Raw genomic sequence first — 18,781 nt, forward strand, 5'->3', positions numbered from 1 at the left:
CTTCCCAATTTGGTCCTAACACTCCAGCTCCTGGGTCTTTGATGAACACTCTCTTGAGAACCAAATCTCCAACTTGGAACTTTTGATCTTTAACTCTGGAATTGAAATAACGGGCCACCTTTTGTTGATGGGCAGCAACTCTCATGCTCGCCTTTTCTTGTTTTTCTTTAATAAAATCCAAAGATTTAGCCAATAATTAATTATTCTTGTCCTGGTCATAAGTGCTTCTTCGATGGGACAGGGGGTCGATCTCGACCGGTATTATGGCTTCAAAACCATATGCCAAGGAAAAAGGAGTATGACCAGTTGCTGTCCGAGCAATGGTTCTATACGACCAGAGAACTTCTGGTAATTCTTCCGCCCAAGATCCTTTAGCTTGTTCGAGCCGCTTCTTCAGGGTGTCTTTCAACATTTTGTTTACTGCTTCTACTTGCCCATTTGCCTGTGGGTGAACCAGTGAGGAGAAACTCTTTGTAATGCCATGCCTAGCACAAAAATCAGTAAATAGATCGCTATCAAACTACGTACCATTATCAGACACTATATTTTTTGGCAAGCCATAACGACATATGATATTTGTTGACCGCGATTTTGGCCAACGACGTGTAGACGTCAAAACTACAATGAACCTTCAAGAGAAAAATACGACACAGATAATTTTATAGTGGTTCAGCCCCAATTTACTGGTAATAGCTTAATCCACTTGGAGTTGTGATATATATCCTACACTTGAGATCAGATGAACTTGAGCCAACTGAGTTTCTTAAGTGTAAGTAGAAAAATACATAGTTTCTCTCTCTAAACTCTCTTAGAAAATGCCCCAAGAATACCCCAAGTAACAGTCCCAAAGTCTCCAAAATAGAGAGTTTTTCTCAGTCTAAAAGATCCAATCCCCAAAATGATGCCATGAGCCATTTATTTATAGGCTCGTGGATCGTACATCAGATATTCCCTTTGACTGGGTCCTTTCTGTTGCTCTCACAATATTTAATTAAGTATAACATCTAAAATACAACAATATGCGATTCTTTGGGATAATATGAGAGATTCCCGCGCAGGTATGACCGATTCTAGCTGAAGTCGTTACTGAGATCTCTTGCGTAGCAATGATCTGTTTAGTCGGTCCACATCACACCCAGAAGGAAAACTTGGAGGGCCAAAACACTCCACCGGTCGGCCAAACCCTCACTGTTCAGCCAAGACAAGTGACTGGTCGGCCAAACACATGTCTGGTCGGCCAAACACTTGACTGGTCGGACAAGCACCTGACTGGTCAGACAAACACCTGACTGGTCGGACAAGCACCTGACTGGTCGGACAAGCACCTGACTGGTCAGTCAAAAATCTTCACCGGCCTAACAGAAATTCTATCGGATCGGTCATATCACTTTATCACAACTCCGAAGAGCCAACACATTTATTGACTATTAATGTGCCATTTACTGACCATGCATTGCCACTTGTCACCTCTGATTGCCACGTCATCGAACTGAAATTTTGGGGATAACAATATTTTTCACTAAAAAATCTAACACTTTCTTTGAGGTGATCGTGGCTAATGGTTCAGCTTCGGTCCACTTAGTGACATAATCCACAGCAACTACCACAAACTACACTCCTCCTTTCCCTTTGGGTAGTCTCCTGATCAGATCAATTCCCCATACTACAAAAGGCCAGGGACTTTGCATTTGTTTTAAAATATTTGGAGATGCTCTGGGTATCTTAGAAAATGTTTGACACTTATCACATTTCTTCACATATTCCATGGAGTCCTAGTTCATTGTAGGCCAGAAAAATCCTTGTCGCACAAACTCTTTAGAGAGACTTTGCCCCCTAGCATGATCTCCACAAAATCCCTCGTGTACTTAGTGTTAGGAAAATGTAATTTGCCTCAATGGAAATTGGCAAGAAAAATAAAACTCTAGACAAAATATTGCAAATAAATAATTATTGATTAAAAAGTTTTACAACTCTATGACAAAAAGTACATGTAAATATAGAGAAAGAGGTAGAAGATGATAGAAGTAGAAAATACAACTCTAAGACAAAAAGATACAAATAAACTAGAAGTAGTAGAATGAAAGATATAGATGAGATTACAACTCTAAAACAAAAGATACATATAAAAGAGTTAATAGAGAATAATAGAAGAAATGAAAAGCAATAGAATAAAAGAACAAGAACAAGAACAATGAATAAGAACTCTCACTCACACAACCAAAGTGAAGAGTGTTGGGGATCACCAACTTGAACAAGATTTGAAACTTTTGTCCAAAAGCTTATTTCCCCCTAACTCAAGAACTAAGGGATCTCTCACTTATTTTGGAAATGTTTTCTGGAATAATCAAGCCTCTAGGTTTTTTCTAGCCAAGTGCTCTAATGGATAGAAAACTTGTGTCTTTCAAGTGAGCAATAGACTCCTCTTTATAGAGTTTTGAGACACCCCTTTGAATTTTAAATTCCACCAACCCCCATGGCTGTTACCAATGGTTAATTGGATGTTTATGGAATTGAAATAGAGATTTGGGAGTTACTTGGCTGTTGGAAACGTTCAAATTTTGATAAAACTGAAGTTTGGAAAATGTTGTCAACCGCTCTGGGTGCGGCCTGAAAAACACTGGCCATGGCCCAAGACATTTTTTCAGCAACCAATTTTCCAAATTTTCCAAAACGTTCCAAATTCATTCCCACTTGATTTTTTAACTTCCATACACATTATGGGAGTTAAAATCACATCTCTAACAACCATTTCACATATGGCTTTAAGAAATTCATCTCCATATTGTGTAACAATAAATCTACACAATAATGGGTAATATTTGGAAGTTACAAATTTGTGATTGAATTTGTAACACCAAATATGTTACATATTTGGATATTTCACATATATCTAAATAATGTAACTCTCTATTATATGTTACAATATGTGACACTCTTTGTCACATTTATTTAATCTAAAACATTATATTGTAAAATAATATAATATTACATTATATTATAAAATAATATAACACTTCGGCTAACAAGTTTTTCGACTTGTCGGGCGTCACACACATAAGTAGCGGCATAGAGTACCCTCTTCTATATAACACCCCCACCATCATGACATACCGATCACCCTATCTCATTGTCCTCTTGGCATCATTGCGGTTATCTGGTAAGGTGCCTTGTTCGAGGTATGTGATGATGGGTGTCATCCAAGTGTTAGTTACAGTAATTGGCATTGCTTCATGCTCGGTGATACTTGGGAATGCTAAATATTCAACTGGTACTATGTTCAGAGTGTCAGCATCCTTTGCACTGGTTCATTTTGACAAGGTGTCTGCGTTGGAGTTCAGCCCTCTTGGCACCAACTTGATTGTGTATTCTTCAAACTATGCTAGCAAGTCCTTAACTTTATTTAAGTATGCCACCATATGCAAACCTCTTGCCTGATATTCCCCTAAAATTTGGTAGACCACCAGCTAAGAATCACTATTTACTTCGACTGACCGGGCATGTACATCTCTGGCCAATCGTAATCCTGCCAAAAGGGCTTCATATTCTGCCTCATTATTGGAGGCATTGAAACTAAACCTCAATGTGTTGTGGATTTGATGTTGCTCAGGTGTGATTAATATAAGTCTTGCCCCCACATTATGTTCATTTGAGGATCTGTCCACATAAAGTTGCTAGGTAGGAAAAGTTTTTTTCTGCCCAGCTACATTTTCTGTCTGGTCGGGAATATCAGAAATTTTGGTGCATTCAGCAATGAAGTCCACCAGAGCTTGTCCTTTGATGGCTGATCAGGGTTGATACTTGATCTCGAATTGGCCTAATTCAACATCCCATTTAAGTAGTCGACCAGAAGTTTCTGGTTTTTGTAAAACTCGTCATAAGGGCTATTCGATAAGCACTTTGATGGAATGCGCTTGAAAATATGGCTGTAGCTTGCGAGATGCAAGTACTAAACAATACGAAAGTTTTTTGATCAGCGGGTATCTTAATTCTGCTCCTACCAACTGCTTGCTGATTTAGTAGACCGGATGCTACACTTTATTTTCTTCTCGCATTAGAGCAGCGCTGATAGCATGCTCTGTGATTGCTAAATAAATGAAGAGGTCCTCCCCATCTATGGGCTTTGATAAAACTGAAGGTCAAGCCAAATGTTTCTTTATGGCTTGGAATGTCTGCTCGTATTTCTCCGTCCAGTCAAATTTCTTGCTTCCTCTTAGTAAGTTAAAAAACGGGACACACTTGTCCATTGATTTAGAAATAAATCTACTAAGATCAGTAATCCGCCCAGTCAAACTCTGCACATCCTTAGTTCTAGTTGGGGATTTAATTTCTATGAGCACCTTAATCTTCTTAGGATTGGCCACTATCCCGCGTGAGTTAACAATAAACCCGAGAAACTTTCCAGTTATTACTCCAAATGAGCATTTAAGGGGGTTCAACTTCATTCGATACTTTCTAAGTATTGCAAAGCACTCCCCCAAATCTCGTACATGCCCCCCAGCTTCCTTTGACTTGACCAGCATGTCATCGATGTACACTTCCATGTTTTTGTCGATCAAGTAGCGGAACATGCCATTCATTAAACGTTGGTAGGTGGCACATGCATTCTTCAAGCCGAATGGCATAACTTCATAACATTATAATCCTACGTCTGTCCGGAAGCTGGTATGCTCCTCGTCAGGAGGGTGCATACTTATTTGATTATACCCAGAGTAAGCGTCCATGAAGGACAAATTTCATAACCAGAAGTTGCATCAACCAACTGGTCTATCCTGGGCAGGGGAAAACAGTCCTTGGGACATGCTTTATTCAAATTGGTGAAGTCCACGCAGGTCCTCCAATTCCCATTGGACTTGGGCACTAACACTGGGTTAGAAACCCAAGCCAGGAAGTAAGTCTCCCTGATGAACCCATTTTCCTTCAGTTGCTCAACCTCTTCCTTTAGAGCTCTTGCTCATTCCTTGTCAAGCAACCTCCTCTATTGCTGCACTGCTAGGTAGTTTTCATCCACACTGAGCACGTGGCTGATCACAGTTGGTGAGATACCCACCATATCCTTGTAAGACTAGGGAAATATATCTTGATTCCTTCGCAAAAATTCTATTAGCTATGCTCTCACTTCCATTTTTAAATTCTTTCCAACTTTGACCATTCTTGTCGATTCGTTCTCATCTATCGAGACCTCCTCTAAGTCTTCCATAGGTCCTACTTCACTCTCCAAATCCCCAAAGCGAGGATCAATGTCCATTCCCTCGCTTTGGCCAATGCCCTATTTGGTGACTTCATCACCAGATGGGGTCTGTTGCTCATTAATACCAGGAGTACTTTCCTGGTTGGTAACCTTTAAAACTTTCTCTTGGTCGGCTAAATTCACAATGTTATATTGGTCGATGTACATCTCGTCAACTACTTCTTCTCTCTCTCCACACACAATCATGTTATTCTCCTTGGCTCCCCTCTGTGCCTTAACCACTGAAGCATTGTAGCATTCCCTAGCTTCTCTTTGGTCTCCTTGGACACAGCCTATGCTTGCACTGGTCGGGAATTTCATAGAATGGTGCCATATAAACACTGCTGCTTGTATAGCCGTGAGTAGTGGTTGACCAATCACCACATTGTACGCCGACGAACAATCTACTTTCAAAAACTCTGTAATGACTGTCTCGTGCCTAGGAGTGTCTCCTGCTGTGACCGGTAACTTGATTGTTCTGGCCAGTGACAATCCTTCTCTAGTGAACCTGTAAATAACTTGAGAGCATGGTTTCCATTCATTGATGAACAACTTCATCTTTTCAAAAGATGATCTGTAGATAATGTCCACAGAGCTTCCCTTATCAACTAGGCATCTCTTTACTTTCGTGTTTGCAATTTGGACTGTAATGACGAGCGAGTCATTATGAGGATACGTTACGTGTCTAGCATCATCCTCTGTAAAAGTAAGAGACTCACTTTCGTACCGAGGATTCTTTGGAGGTCGCTCCTCTACAGGCATGACTTCTGATGTTGATGTTGCATCCAACTCATGTCGAAGTGTCCAGGCGTATATTTCCCTTGCCTTAATACTATCCCCATCCAAGAGTGGACCTCGACATATAGTGTCCACAGTAAAGTCCCCAAGCTCGGGTTGCAAGGGTGGAGATTGCTGTCGTTTGAACCAAGGATTGTTGTTGCTTCCTTCTCCTTGGGGTTTCTCTGCCTGGTACTTTTTCAACTTTCTCGACCGGAGAAGAAATTCTATCTCGTCCTTGAGATGATTGCATCATTCATATCGTGACCATAATCTCCATGGAAATGACAAAACTTATTCATGTCTCTTTTACTCATCTCTTTCCTGATGGGTGGGGGTTTCCAGTAGGGAACCTCTTGATGACTAGCAAGATATATTTCTGCCCGGCTAGCCGAGAGAGTGATGTAATTAGTGAACCGAGGCTCATATTTGTTATATTATTTTATAATTTAATGTAAACTTATATTATACTATAATATAATGTTTTAGATTAAATAAATGTGACAAAGTGTGTCACATATTGTAACATATAATAGAGAGTTACAACATTTAGATATATGAGATATATCGAAATAATGTAACATATTTGGTGTTACAAATTTGTAACCTCCAAATATTACCCTTTATTGTGTAAATTGTTGTTACACAATATTGAGATGAATTTCATAAATCCATATGTGATATGGCTGTTAGAGATATGATTTTAACTCCAATAATGTGTTTTGGGAGTTACAAAATCATTTGGGAGGGTTTGGAACCGTTTGGAAAAACAGCACATTTTTTGTGCTGAATTTGGTCAGTGGTCGTGGCCTGTGGGTCAGAGACCAGTGGCCACGGCCACTAATGTCTCTGGCCGCGGCCACAGGCCAAAACTGACCAAATTTTTAGTTTTTTCAATCTTTGTGGAACGGCTCAAAAAACACAAATAACTCCCAAATCTCATTTTTAATTCCATATTAATCCAATTAAACATTGGTAACAGCCATGGGAGTTAATGGAATTTGAAATTCAAAGGGTGTCTCTAAACTCTATAAATAGGAGCCTATAGCTCACTTGTAAGAACAACATTTTCTATCCATTAGAGCACTTGGCTAGAAACACCTTGAGGCTTGATAATTCTAGAAAGCTTTTCCAATATCTGAGAGAGATCCCTTAGTGCTTGAGTTAGGGGGAAATAAGCTTTTGGACAAAGTTTTCAAACCTTGTTCAAGTTGGTGATCCCCAACACTCTTCACTTTGGTAGTGTGAGTGAGAGTTGCTTCTATTTATTTTGTTTGTTCATTCTTTCTATTCTATTTCTCTTCATCTTTATATTCTTCTCTTTTGTTTATTTGTATTTCTTGTTTTCAGTTATAATCTTCTTTTCTTTATTTCAAACACTTTACATTACTTGTAACATTTTGCTCTGAGTTGTATTTTCACCATACTATTCTTCTTCTCTTCTTCTTGTTCTTTAGTTTATTTGTATTTTCAGTTATGGAGTTGTAACCTTATTTAATTAATCTATATTTACTTGTAATATTATTGCATAGAGTTGTAATATTATAATCATTTCCACTGAGGCAAATTTATATTTTCCTAACAATATTTGATTGGCTTATCGCTTGGACCCGACTTGGCCTTCTTTTATTCATGGTGGTCAGACCCGTTATTTCCACGTTTCGTTCAACCATTTCCCCCATTCTTAGGAGGGTTAGCTGATCTACCCGGATTGTTTATGCCCTTCTCCTCTTTCTCGATCGCGTCATCCAATTTCATATACTTGTCCGCTCGGTCAAGAAATTCTTGAAGCGTTGAAATTGGATTTCTATGTATACTATCCCACAAAGGGCTCCGAATAGTGATTCTAGAGGATATGGCAACCATCTTCCCCTCATCTCCGCATGAACCTTTGTATATAATTCTTTAGAGACTCATCCTTTCGCATCATCGATTGTTTGATATCTTCCAAGTGGTTGGCATAAACTGGTGGAGTCCGGGCAGCGCTGAATTGTCTGCAAAACTCCTTCCTGAATGTTTCTCAAGAGGTAATGAAATTCAGCTTAAACTTCTAATACCACTCCTGGGCAGTATCTGACAATGTAGTTGGGAAAAATCTACACCGATAATCGTCACTTACCCCGAGCAGTTCAATCTGGTCCTCAAATTTTGCAACATGTCTGATGGGATCCGCTTTTTTTGTATATACAGGCAGCACCAGTGCTTTAGTTTTTGGTGGCGGCTAGGCTGCTCTGATTCGGGCACAAAATGGACTGCCCCTCCTATGGTCTACCGCATCCATTCTGAAAGGTCGTTTTGATAAACCCTGCATTATAGTTGTTAGTGCGTCAAGCTAGGCTTGGATGGCTGGTGCAACCGACGGGGCTCCAAGGTTTTGACCTCCTGGTCGGGCATTTCCCTCTGGTGCACTGTCGTCAAGTATTCTTACTTGACCGACAGGGGTGTTCAGATCTTTCCCTTCGACCGAGACGATCCTCCTCTTATTGCCGATAACATCCCTTAGATCCTTCTGGGAAGCATCTCCTCCTAACCGATGAAACACCATGCCCTTAGATTTTTCAGAGGGCTTACTGCTCGGGACCTGCTCTCTCCCACTACGCTGCTTGCCGGGATGTAGTGGCGGCTTTTTGACACAGCCCAAGCAATCTCTTCCTCCTTGTTGGTCGTTGCCCTCTTTCTCCTTTGACTAATCATTGTGATGACTATCAGCCTCATCCCGACCATATTCGTCTTTAAACTGTGAATTTTTCTTATCTCGAGGAGTCCTAGTCTGATTATGCCTGGGTGGAGTCCTTTTACCGCCCAACGGATGACTCCCTGATCTAGAAGTTTTTGACTGGTGGCTCCTGGAAGGGGTTCTATAATTCTCCCTTTGCGTCAAGGCAGTCCCAGAGTGGACCCCATCATCTCCCCAACCAATAGTGTTACTTCTACTTCTATCTGGCCCTCGAGAATCGGCTCTGCCAGTGAACCTCTGACCAACATTATTATTTCTTTCTCCTTGGGTGGCTGCTCATGCTGCGGCTTAGGCATTGGCCTGGGTCAATTGGGTAGCCGCTTCCAGAACAAGTACTGCCTCGTGATGTCAGTGGTTGGCCTCCTCCTGCCGTCGCCTGATCTCTTCCCTTCTGGCATCCATTTCTTGTCTTTTCTACTCAAATGTAGCCTTCTTCCTGGCCATTTCCTCAGGGAAAGACTCTTGCTGAGCATTGAATTGCATCATCTCTTCCTGGAAAAGCCCCATGGCTTCCTGGAGTTGTTCGTCCTCTGGAGTCGTCTCCTCGAGAAAGACCTTGGGCTCAGTGTCAGGGTTCTCAAGTGCAGGACCTTCTGATCTAACACGTTTTTTTGATGTACTGGGATTCCTGGGCGCCATATTGGTAGGATAGTAGTGAGTTTCTTCTATTTAGGCTCTTAATGAAAGCACCAAAAATGTCTACCATGATTTTGGCCAACGGCGAGTAGATGCAAAAAGGACAGTAAACCTTGAATAAAAAATGAATGACACAAATAATTTTATAGTGGTTCAGCCCCAATTTGTTGGTAATAGCCTAATCCACTTGGAGTTATGATCTATGTATCCTACACTTAAGATCAGATGAACCTAAGTCAACTGAGTTTCTCAAGTGTCAGTAGAAAAGTATAGTGTTTCTCTCTTTAAACTCTTAGAAAATGCTCCCATATTGCCCCAAGCAACGGTCAGAAAGTCTCAAAACTAGAGAGTCTTTCCAGTCTCCAAAAAAGATCAGATCCCCCCCAATGATGCCATGAGCTCTTTATTTATAGGCTCATGAATCGTACATGAAAAATATCCCGTTTTGACGGGGTCCTTGGTTGTTTTAATCAACTTTAATTAATAAAATAATAAACAAATTAAAATTACAACAATATAGCTATTACTTCGGGATATTTGAGAGATTCGCACGGTAGTTGCGAACTATTCAGGTTGAAGTTGTTACTGAGGTTATATAAAGAAATCACTTGGCAGTTAACTCCTGAAATTCTGACACATCCAATCGGCTATACCCTCAATTTGACTGGTCGGATGAACTCAATTCCTGATATGACTGGTCGGGTGAACTCCATTCCTGAGATGACTGGTTGGCCAAACTGTGTGTATGGTCGGGTGAGACTTCTCCCTGACCAGACAAAAGTATTCTCCGGTCGGGTAGATCATTTTTTGCCACCTCTCACCTCTGATTGCCATGTTATCAAAATAAAATTTTATGGATAACACTAATTACGAAGAAAAAAATAAAAGAATAAAAATGTAATTTTTAAATATCGAGTAATACATAAAAATAAAAATATATATATAAATAACATATAAACAATAATTTGCCCAACTAATAACATATAAATTTATTTTAGGAAGTTGGTCCCCAACTTTTGTTTTTGCAAATTGGTCCACAACTTTGATTTTTTTTTGGCAATGTGAGTCCTCAACTGTTAGTAATTAACGGTGGAGGACTAACACTTCCAATAAATCAAAGTTGGGGGCCCAATTTACCAAAAAGAAAGTTTGTGAACCAACTTGCTAAAATATGTATAGTTAGAGGACCTGCCACTTAAATAAGACTATACTTGTAGTGTTATATACGTTATGATTGGTTAAATACAAAAGATACGTGTTAAAATACAAGCAAGGTATAAACACTTAGTAAATTTCACATGGTGAAGATGTAAAATTTGAGCTTCAATTGTAGACACTTTAAAAATGTGTTTTTGAGTCCAAAGTGATGCATGAAGGTATCTAAGGGGTTCCCAAAAAGTTTGGTAGCATTTAGAGATTTTTTAGGACCTTTGGAAGTGTCCAAAAATAAAGAGGGTGGTGATACGTCACCACCCAAGTGGCGTAGCATCACCTAGTTCTTAGGGTTTCAAAAAACCTTAAAAAGTGATGCATCACCTGCATGTAGGCGACGTATCGCCTAGCATGCGATACATCACCTGCATGCAAGCGACGTGTCGCTTACTGGAGTATGTACAAGTTACGTGAAATGCTCTTAATGACGTGTTTTGCAAGTTTAATCCTGTTGGTTAGACCTAATAAAGGTGCCTACTCTATATAAGGGTCAAAATAATGTTATAGAAGACTTGATCACTCTCTCCAATCTCTCTCTACCCTCTCTCTCTATCTCCAAGAATCTCTAGTTTTCTCCAAGAACTCTCAAAGAAAGTGTTTGACTTTGAGAGTTTAAGGCTTGTTCAATCTCAATCTTCATTTCCTCTTAGAACTAGCCTCAAGCATCAATGATGGCTAGGAAATAGAGTATTAGCACAGCATTTTGCAATGTGTATAAGTCTTGGTTTGTGATTTCACTTTGTTCTAAAGGATTTCTCAAAGTGGTGGTTTTGCTTAGGGTTTTGAAGCTTCATCAAGGTCGAAGAAGGCCATTCATCTACTTGGCTTTGCAAGTTCTTTCTTATTTCTTTTTTAGTCTCTACTAATTCAATTTTAGTGTAGATTCTAAATTTTGAGGTGGTGTTATCTCACTCTCCCCCAACATTCTAATGCTTTATAATCTGAGGTAGCATATAATTGAAGAATCTAACTCCTTTTCGGCATTGAAATTCATGATTCAAGATTTTGTAAAATTGGATAGGTTTGATGGGACTAACTTTGTTCATTGGCAAGACAAGATTAGATTCTTGCTCACTACTTTGAAGGGCATCTATGTCTTATACAAACACCTAAAAGCCTTGGAAGAGCCTACGGAAGATGATACTCAAGAAGTTGTCAAAGAACGGAAGAAGCGCAAAGAAGATGAATTGATATGTAGGGGTCACATCCTCAATGCCTTTTCAGATAGGCTCTATGATCTCTACACCAAAACTGCCAAGGATATTTGTGAGGCATTGGAAAAGAAGTACAAAGCGGAAGAATAAGGTACTAAGAAATGTCTTATTACTCAATATATGGAATTTAAATTTCATGATGATAAACCCATTCTCCCTCAAATTCATGAATTGCAAATTATTGTGAATAAATTGTCTACACAAATATTGTATTTCCAGAACAATTTCTTGTTGGTGTCATTATAGCCAAGTTACCTCCTTCTGGGAGAGGCTATTGAAAGAAAATTCTCCATAGAAATGAAGAGATTTCTTTAGACTCAATTCTCAAACACTTAAGAATTGAGGAGGAATCTCATTCTAGAGATATGAATGAGGAGAAGTTCAATGGAGGGACTTCTAAGGCCAATGTGGTGGCTAACCCTCCTTACAAAGATAAAGGAATTGGTAAGAACAATGGAAAAGGTCAAAAACCTTTAGGGCCCAAGAAGAATGAGGACCAATTCAAATGTTCCAATGGGCCTTGCTTTGTGTGTGGAAATAATGACCACTTTGCTAAAGATTGTAGGTTCAAGAGGAACCAAAACAATGAGACAAGAGTAAATTCAACCCAAGATGAGCTGGTGGCAACACTAAGAAAAGTTAATTCCATTCATGGAAAGGTGAGTGGGTGGCGGTATGATACATTTGTGTAGAGTCCAAGAATTTTACTTAGTAGTATGTTTATTACTGTGGATTTTTGGTTCAAGCCGGGACTTAGTTGAACACTCGTAACAATACTTATAGATTTTATAAGTTTAACCTATAGTTTTAGAATATTAATTATAACCTATAGTTGATCATGAAGATGATATTATTATACTATAAGGTTTACATAGAACTAATAAGATCATGACACTAGTTATGTGCACGTTTATTGAGAAATTAAGTATTTTTGAGGAATAGTTTTATAAGAAAAATATTTGAAAACCCCAGAATCTGCTAGCATCTTTAAAATCGTTATATGACTCAGTCAAAGCTGTTTACTCAATTCAAATTAGCCTGACAAAGTGCAATTACGTGTATAATATTGCAGCGTATGCCGATATATCGCCATTCGGGGAATATGAAAAACACGTAACTTCGCACGAACGCATCGACGAGCCTCGAGAATATAAGCCCAGGAGATATATCGCCTACCATGGATGATATATCGGGTCCAGGGAAATATTTTTGAATAATTTTGAAACCGAGCTCAATTCAACCCATAACCTCTTAGCAAGCCTCAGAATCTTTTTGACCAAGTCTTAAGCCTCTGCTGAACGATTATTCAAATGTTTTTCAATTAAATAGTCATTATTTTATTCAAGCTAAATGAAGATCTTTTCATTCTTAAGCTCTATAAATAGAACCTAGTACCCAGCCATTTCTTTCATTCTTCAAGCTGAGTTCAGAGCTTTCAAGCTGCTAGGTTTACTTTACAGTGTTAAACACTTGGGTTGGGGTTATAAGCTTTATCATCTTAAGCTTATTAAACACTTGGGAAGTAAGGTTAATAGTGTGTTTTTCGATATCGAGGTGTAGTTCGATTATAGTACATTCAAAGGTATTCCTATTCCTAGTTCATTTCTGTATGTATCATTAGTTTTTTTTTATAGTTTTTCTCTACTCAAATCCTAACTCAATATTTTCCATTCTTGGTTAGGAATTTAAGTTCTTTGAAATTAAGGTTTCTTTTCGGTACGCTCTTCTTCTCGGTGGTTTTAGTTCATTTCTTTTCATCTTTTTCTTTTTAGAAAATACTCACCTTCTCATTGTTGGTTTTAGGAGTGTTCCAAAATCTCGTCCTTGTTCTCACATCCCGGTATTGGTAAGGAAAATAGGATAGTTACTATATGCTTATGTGTATGTTTGTATATAATATTTTTATGCTATAGTACGTTATGTTTTATCTAGGGCTCATAGTTGCTTAGTGCCCTAGTGTTTATCATTTTTTATGTTTGTAGTTATGATTTACCCTACCTCAGATATTAGACAGGGGACCTAGATGGGTTATCATAAAACTATCATGTGATCTAACCTACCCTAGATATTAGACAGGGGATGTAGATGGTTTATCACATGTTTTAATGGCCATTAATAGTATAGTCTTATATGGTATACGTCTTTATAGTCATATGTTATATGTTTATATTTTATGTTTCATGCTATTAATAGATTTTCCTTGCTGGGCATTAGGCTCATTCCTTTATTTTATATGTGCAGGAAAATAATTATGGCAGCGGGAAGATTCTTGGCGGCTTGGGATTGTGTATTGAGGTAGAATGGATTTGGTGGACTGTGTGAACGATTAGAGGACGAAGTTGTTTTTAGTCATTTCAATTATGTTTTCTATGCATTTTCCGCACTTGATTATGTAACAAATTTCTTTAAGATTTAAGTTATGTTTTATTTTCATACAATGGGATCTCATATCATACCGCAAATTTTATGTATTTTAACCTTTGCTTTACATTTTTTAATAAATTTATGACTATGTATGTTTTCTTAAGATTAGTGTATATGTATAGCAGTTTTAATGGTCCAAAGTCTAGAATTAGTTGGGTCATTACAGTTGGTATCAGAGCGACGGTTCATTCGTATGAAGTTCTCCTCGATACACACGCTGAAGCTCCGAATCTAACCTCCAAGTAAGTGTTTATGATTATAGTTATTATGTTTATATGTATAGCTAACGATTTTAGCCTTTATGTTTTTAGTTAAGAATGAATGTAGCATTAACATATGAGGATGTCCAAGCCATTAAGGCTTTAAAAAGAATTAGAGAACCGAGAAACACCGTAGGAGTGCTAGAAAGAATTACTCGAAGACTACTTTTGTTCCACAGGGAGATGGGTCACCTCAAAGAATCTAAGCAGATCATGATGAGATCAATGGAGCAATACGTTTTAGTAAATAGAATTTTTAGAGATTATCCTACTGTGATTTCAGCCTTAGAAGAAATTTGGGAGACAATAGATGATGAAGATGAATTGCCGGTAGCTATGAGATATTAATTTCTCATACTTAGGTTCACTTCAAAAATGGAATTTCAATTTACAAATGAGCAAAAACATAGAATTTTTACGAATCTTCCTCGAGGGCATTTTGAGGCACAAGACAATGATGACTATGAAGAAATAGATGACGATATGTTAGATGAAGGATCGGATGTAGAAGACCCTAATTTTTAGAATAGATTAGTTTCCTTGTTTATTTTAATTTATTATTTTTTTTATTTTATGATTGTAAATAGTGAAAACTTTTTCCAAATTAACATAAATGTTATTTTGTTAACATGTATGAGTTTGCTTTTTCTTTTACAATCATAATAAATAATAAATTTAATAAATAATGACTAAGTTCGGTGATGGTGGATACAAATCAATGAACCGGGTTCTCTATATTGAGAATTAGGGGGCCATAGTAGTAGGAATGATTTTACTGATCCCAACCCTCCCTCGATATGGTTAACTTTGGAACAAAGATGTGTTTTGAGCCTAAGAATTAAGTCATATAGGATGATTAGAAACAGTCTTAGAAAATAATAAAGATGGCTTATTTTTCTAAGTATAGAAACCCACTCTAATAATAAAGAAGTCTTACATAATTTTCATAAGAAATCATAATTAATAGGTCCGAGTTATGTTTGTTTAGATTAAGTTTTTGCCTTAGAGCCTATTAGGGCAATTTCTAACATGTTTTTCTCAACTGTTAGAACTCTATTGAAGATGTCGCTCTGAAGGTCTGCTCGCACCAATGGAAATGCCTCCAACGCTACTCCGGTGAACAATGAAGCCCCTCCAATTCGCAGAAAGGGAGTGCGTGCTACTGCCAACCGCAATGCGCCGCTGCCGCTAGTTGATAACACTGCAAAAATTGCCAGACTGCGACAACAAGTTGAGGAGTTATTGCAACAACAGCAACAACAGGCTCAGCCTCTGCCTCTGCCTCAACCACAGCAAATGGCCCCAGCACCCCAAGAAGTTGGTCCATATGGGGGATGGCCAGTGGCGAACTATGCGCCATATCCAGTTCATCACATGGAGCCAGTTTATGAGCGGTTTCGTAAGCAACACGCTCCTAACATTGAAGGACTACAAACCCCTTCGAGGCGGAAGAATGGCTCAGAAATGTGGAGTTAATCCTAACGAAAATGAATCTAGGCAATGCGGACTGCATATCCTGCGTTTCATCATTGCTCAAGAAAGATGCAAGAATATGGTGGGACCAAGTTCAGCAGACTCATGATGTTGCCACCATGACTTGGACTCGATTTGTGGAGCTGTTCCACAAAAAGTACTATAATTCGGCTGCCATCGCTTGCTGGCCTGAAGCAAGGGAGTTTATCAGTGGCAGAGTATGCTCGGAAGTTCGACCGATTAGATAAGTTCGCCTCAGAAATGGTTCCAACTGAATTTCTAAGGGTGACCATGTTCGTGAGAGGACTTCGACCAAAGATTGAGCTAGGGGTTAAGCTAGCAAACCCAGGAAATACTAACTATGTCGATGTTCTAGAAACGGCAATGGGAGTAGAAAGGCTGCAGGCTAATGTTAGTAAAGAAGAAGCCAGTAAGCCCGAGCCTAAACAGTCAAGTCCACCTCAGACTAGTCGGAACAACAACCATAATAACAACATCAATCAGTCCAGCAACAACAATAACGGTCAGAAAATAAGGCATCCTGACAACAAGCAGTCTGACCACGATAAAAGAGCACGAACGAACAATGGAAGTAGTAGGCCGGGTTATGTAGAGTACCCGCAATGTGCTAAGTGCCAGAAGAAACATCCTGGTGAATGTCGTGCAAACACTAAAGGATGCTACAACTATGGTCAGGAAGGTCACCGAAAGAAAGAGTGTCCCTAGCTCAAGCGAGAGGAAAAAAGAGACGACAAGATGGTTCCTGCCAGGGTATTTGCCTCAACCCAAGGAGAAGTTGATGCTAGCAATAAAGTGGTCACAGGTTAGGTTTCTATCCTCTATAATATATGTTATGTATTATTTGATTCGAGAGCCACCCATTCGTATATCTCATTAGGAATGATAGAAAAACTAGACAAACCTTGTGAAAGATTTAGAACTAGGTTTGTAACAGAGTTGCCTTCTGGCAAAGTAGTTCTATCATCACGGATAGTATGAGGCATACCGATCAATATTGAGAAGGTAGAACTAGAAGGAGACCTAATAGAAATCGAGATCAAAGACTTCGACGTGATACTAGGCATGGACTGGCTAGTAAGTTATGGCGCAACCATCGACTGCAAACGCAAGAAAGTGACGTTCGAGACTTCTGACGGCCAAAGACTATGCTTCATGGGACAAGTTTCAGGACTACGCACACCGCTAATATCATCTCTCATCTCTCAAAGCTCAAAGGATGATAGAAAAAGGATGTCAAGCATTCTTAGCCAGCATCACAGATGTATTAAAGGAAACATCACTTAAGGTTGGAGACGTCCGTATTGTAAGAGAATTCCCAAAAGTATTTCCCGATGACTTACCAGAATTGCCACCGACTCGGGAAATTGACTTCACGATTGAATTAGTACCAGGCACCGAGCCTATCTCCAAGGCACCATACCGAATGGCGCCTACAAAACTCAAGGATTTAAAGATGCAGCTACAAGAACTCCTAGACTTGGGCTTCATTAGACCGAGCCATTCGCCATGGGGAGCACCAGTTCTATTTGTGAAGAGAAAGGACGGAAGCATGTGGATGTGCATAGATTACTGCGAGTCGAATAAGGTAATGATTAAGAATAAGTACCCGCTACCCTGGATTGACGACTTGTTTGATCAACTTCGAGGTGCGACCGTGTTTTCAAAGATTGATTTACGGTCCGGGTACCATCAGCTCAAGGTGCGGGGAGAGGATATTCCTAAGACAGCTTTTAGAACTCGTTATGGGCATTACGAGTTCTTAGATATGTCTTTTGGTCTTTCCAACGCTCCAGCTGCGTTTATGAATTTAATGAATGGGGTCTTTAAGGACTACTTGGATAAATTTTTCGTAGTGTTCATCGACGATATCTTAGTATACTCAAAGGATGAAGTCGAGCACGAGGAACATTTGAGGTTGATCTTATCACGACTATAGGAGCATCAACTCTACACCAAGTTCAAGAAATGCAAGTTTTGACTTTCGCAAGTGGCGTTCCTCGGGCACATTATATCCAAGGACGGAGTTGCAGTAGACCCATCTAAGGTAGAGGCTGTGAAGGATTGGCCAAGACCAAAGAACGCGTCAGAAGTAAGAAGCTTTCTGGGATTAGCAGGTTATTATCGGAGGTTTGTATAGGGTTTTTCTAAGATAGCCACTCCGCTCACCAACCTGACCCGGAAGCAGCAAAGCTTCAACTGGACTAATAAGTGTGAAGAAAGCTTCCAGTTGTTTAAGGATAAGCTGTGCTCAGCACCAGTACTTTGTGTACCGACACCCAATGACAAGTTTGTAGTCTACTGCAATGCATCGAAGCAAGGGTTGGGTTGGGTGCTGATGCAAAATGACAAGGTAATAGCCTACGCCTTAAGGCAACTGAAGGAGTACGAGCAACGCTATCCAACTCACGATATGGAGTTGGCAGCGGTGGTTATTGCGTTAAAATCAGGCGCCATTATTTGTATGGAGAACGGTGTGAGATTTATACGGACCACAAAAGTTTAAAGTACTTCTTCACTCAGAAAGAGCTCAACATGAGGTAACGCAGGTGGTTAGAACTAGTAAAGGATTACGACTGTGAAATCCTATAACACCTGGGAAAGGAAAATGTAGTTGCCGATGCGCTAAGTACGAAGAATTATGGAAGTTTAGCAGCACTTGCCGGAATAGAAAAGTTGCTACAGGAGGAGCTGATAAATGCCGGAATAGAAGTAGTCATTAGTTAGCTGGCTAATTTGTCGATCCAGTCAAATCTGTTAGAAGATATACGGATTGGGCAAGGGCATGATGATACATTAGTGA

Source organism: Humulus lupulus, chromosome 6 (genome assembly GCF_963169125.1).
Source record: "Humulus lupulus chromosome 6, drHumLupu1.1, whole genome shotgun sequence".
Classification (NCBI taxonomy): domain Eukaryota; kingdom Viridiplantae; phylum Streptophyta; class Magnoliopsida; order Rosales; family Cannabaceae; genus Humulus; species Humulus lupulus.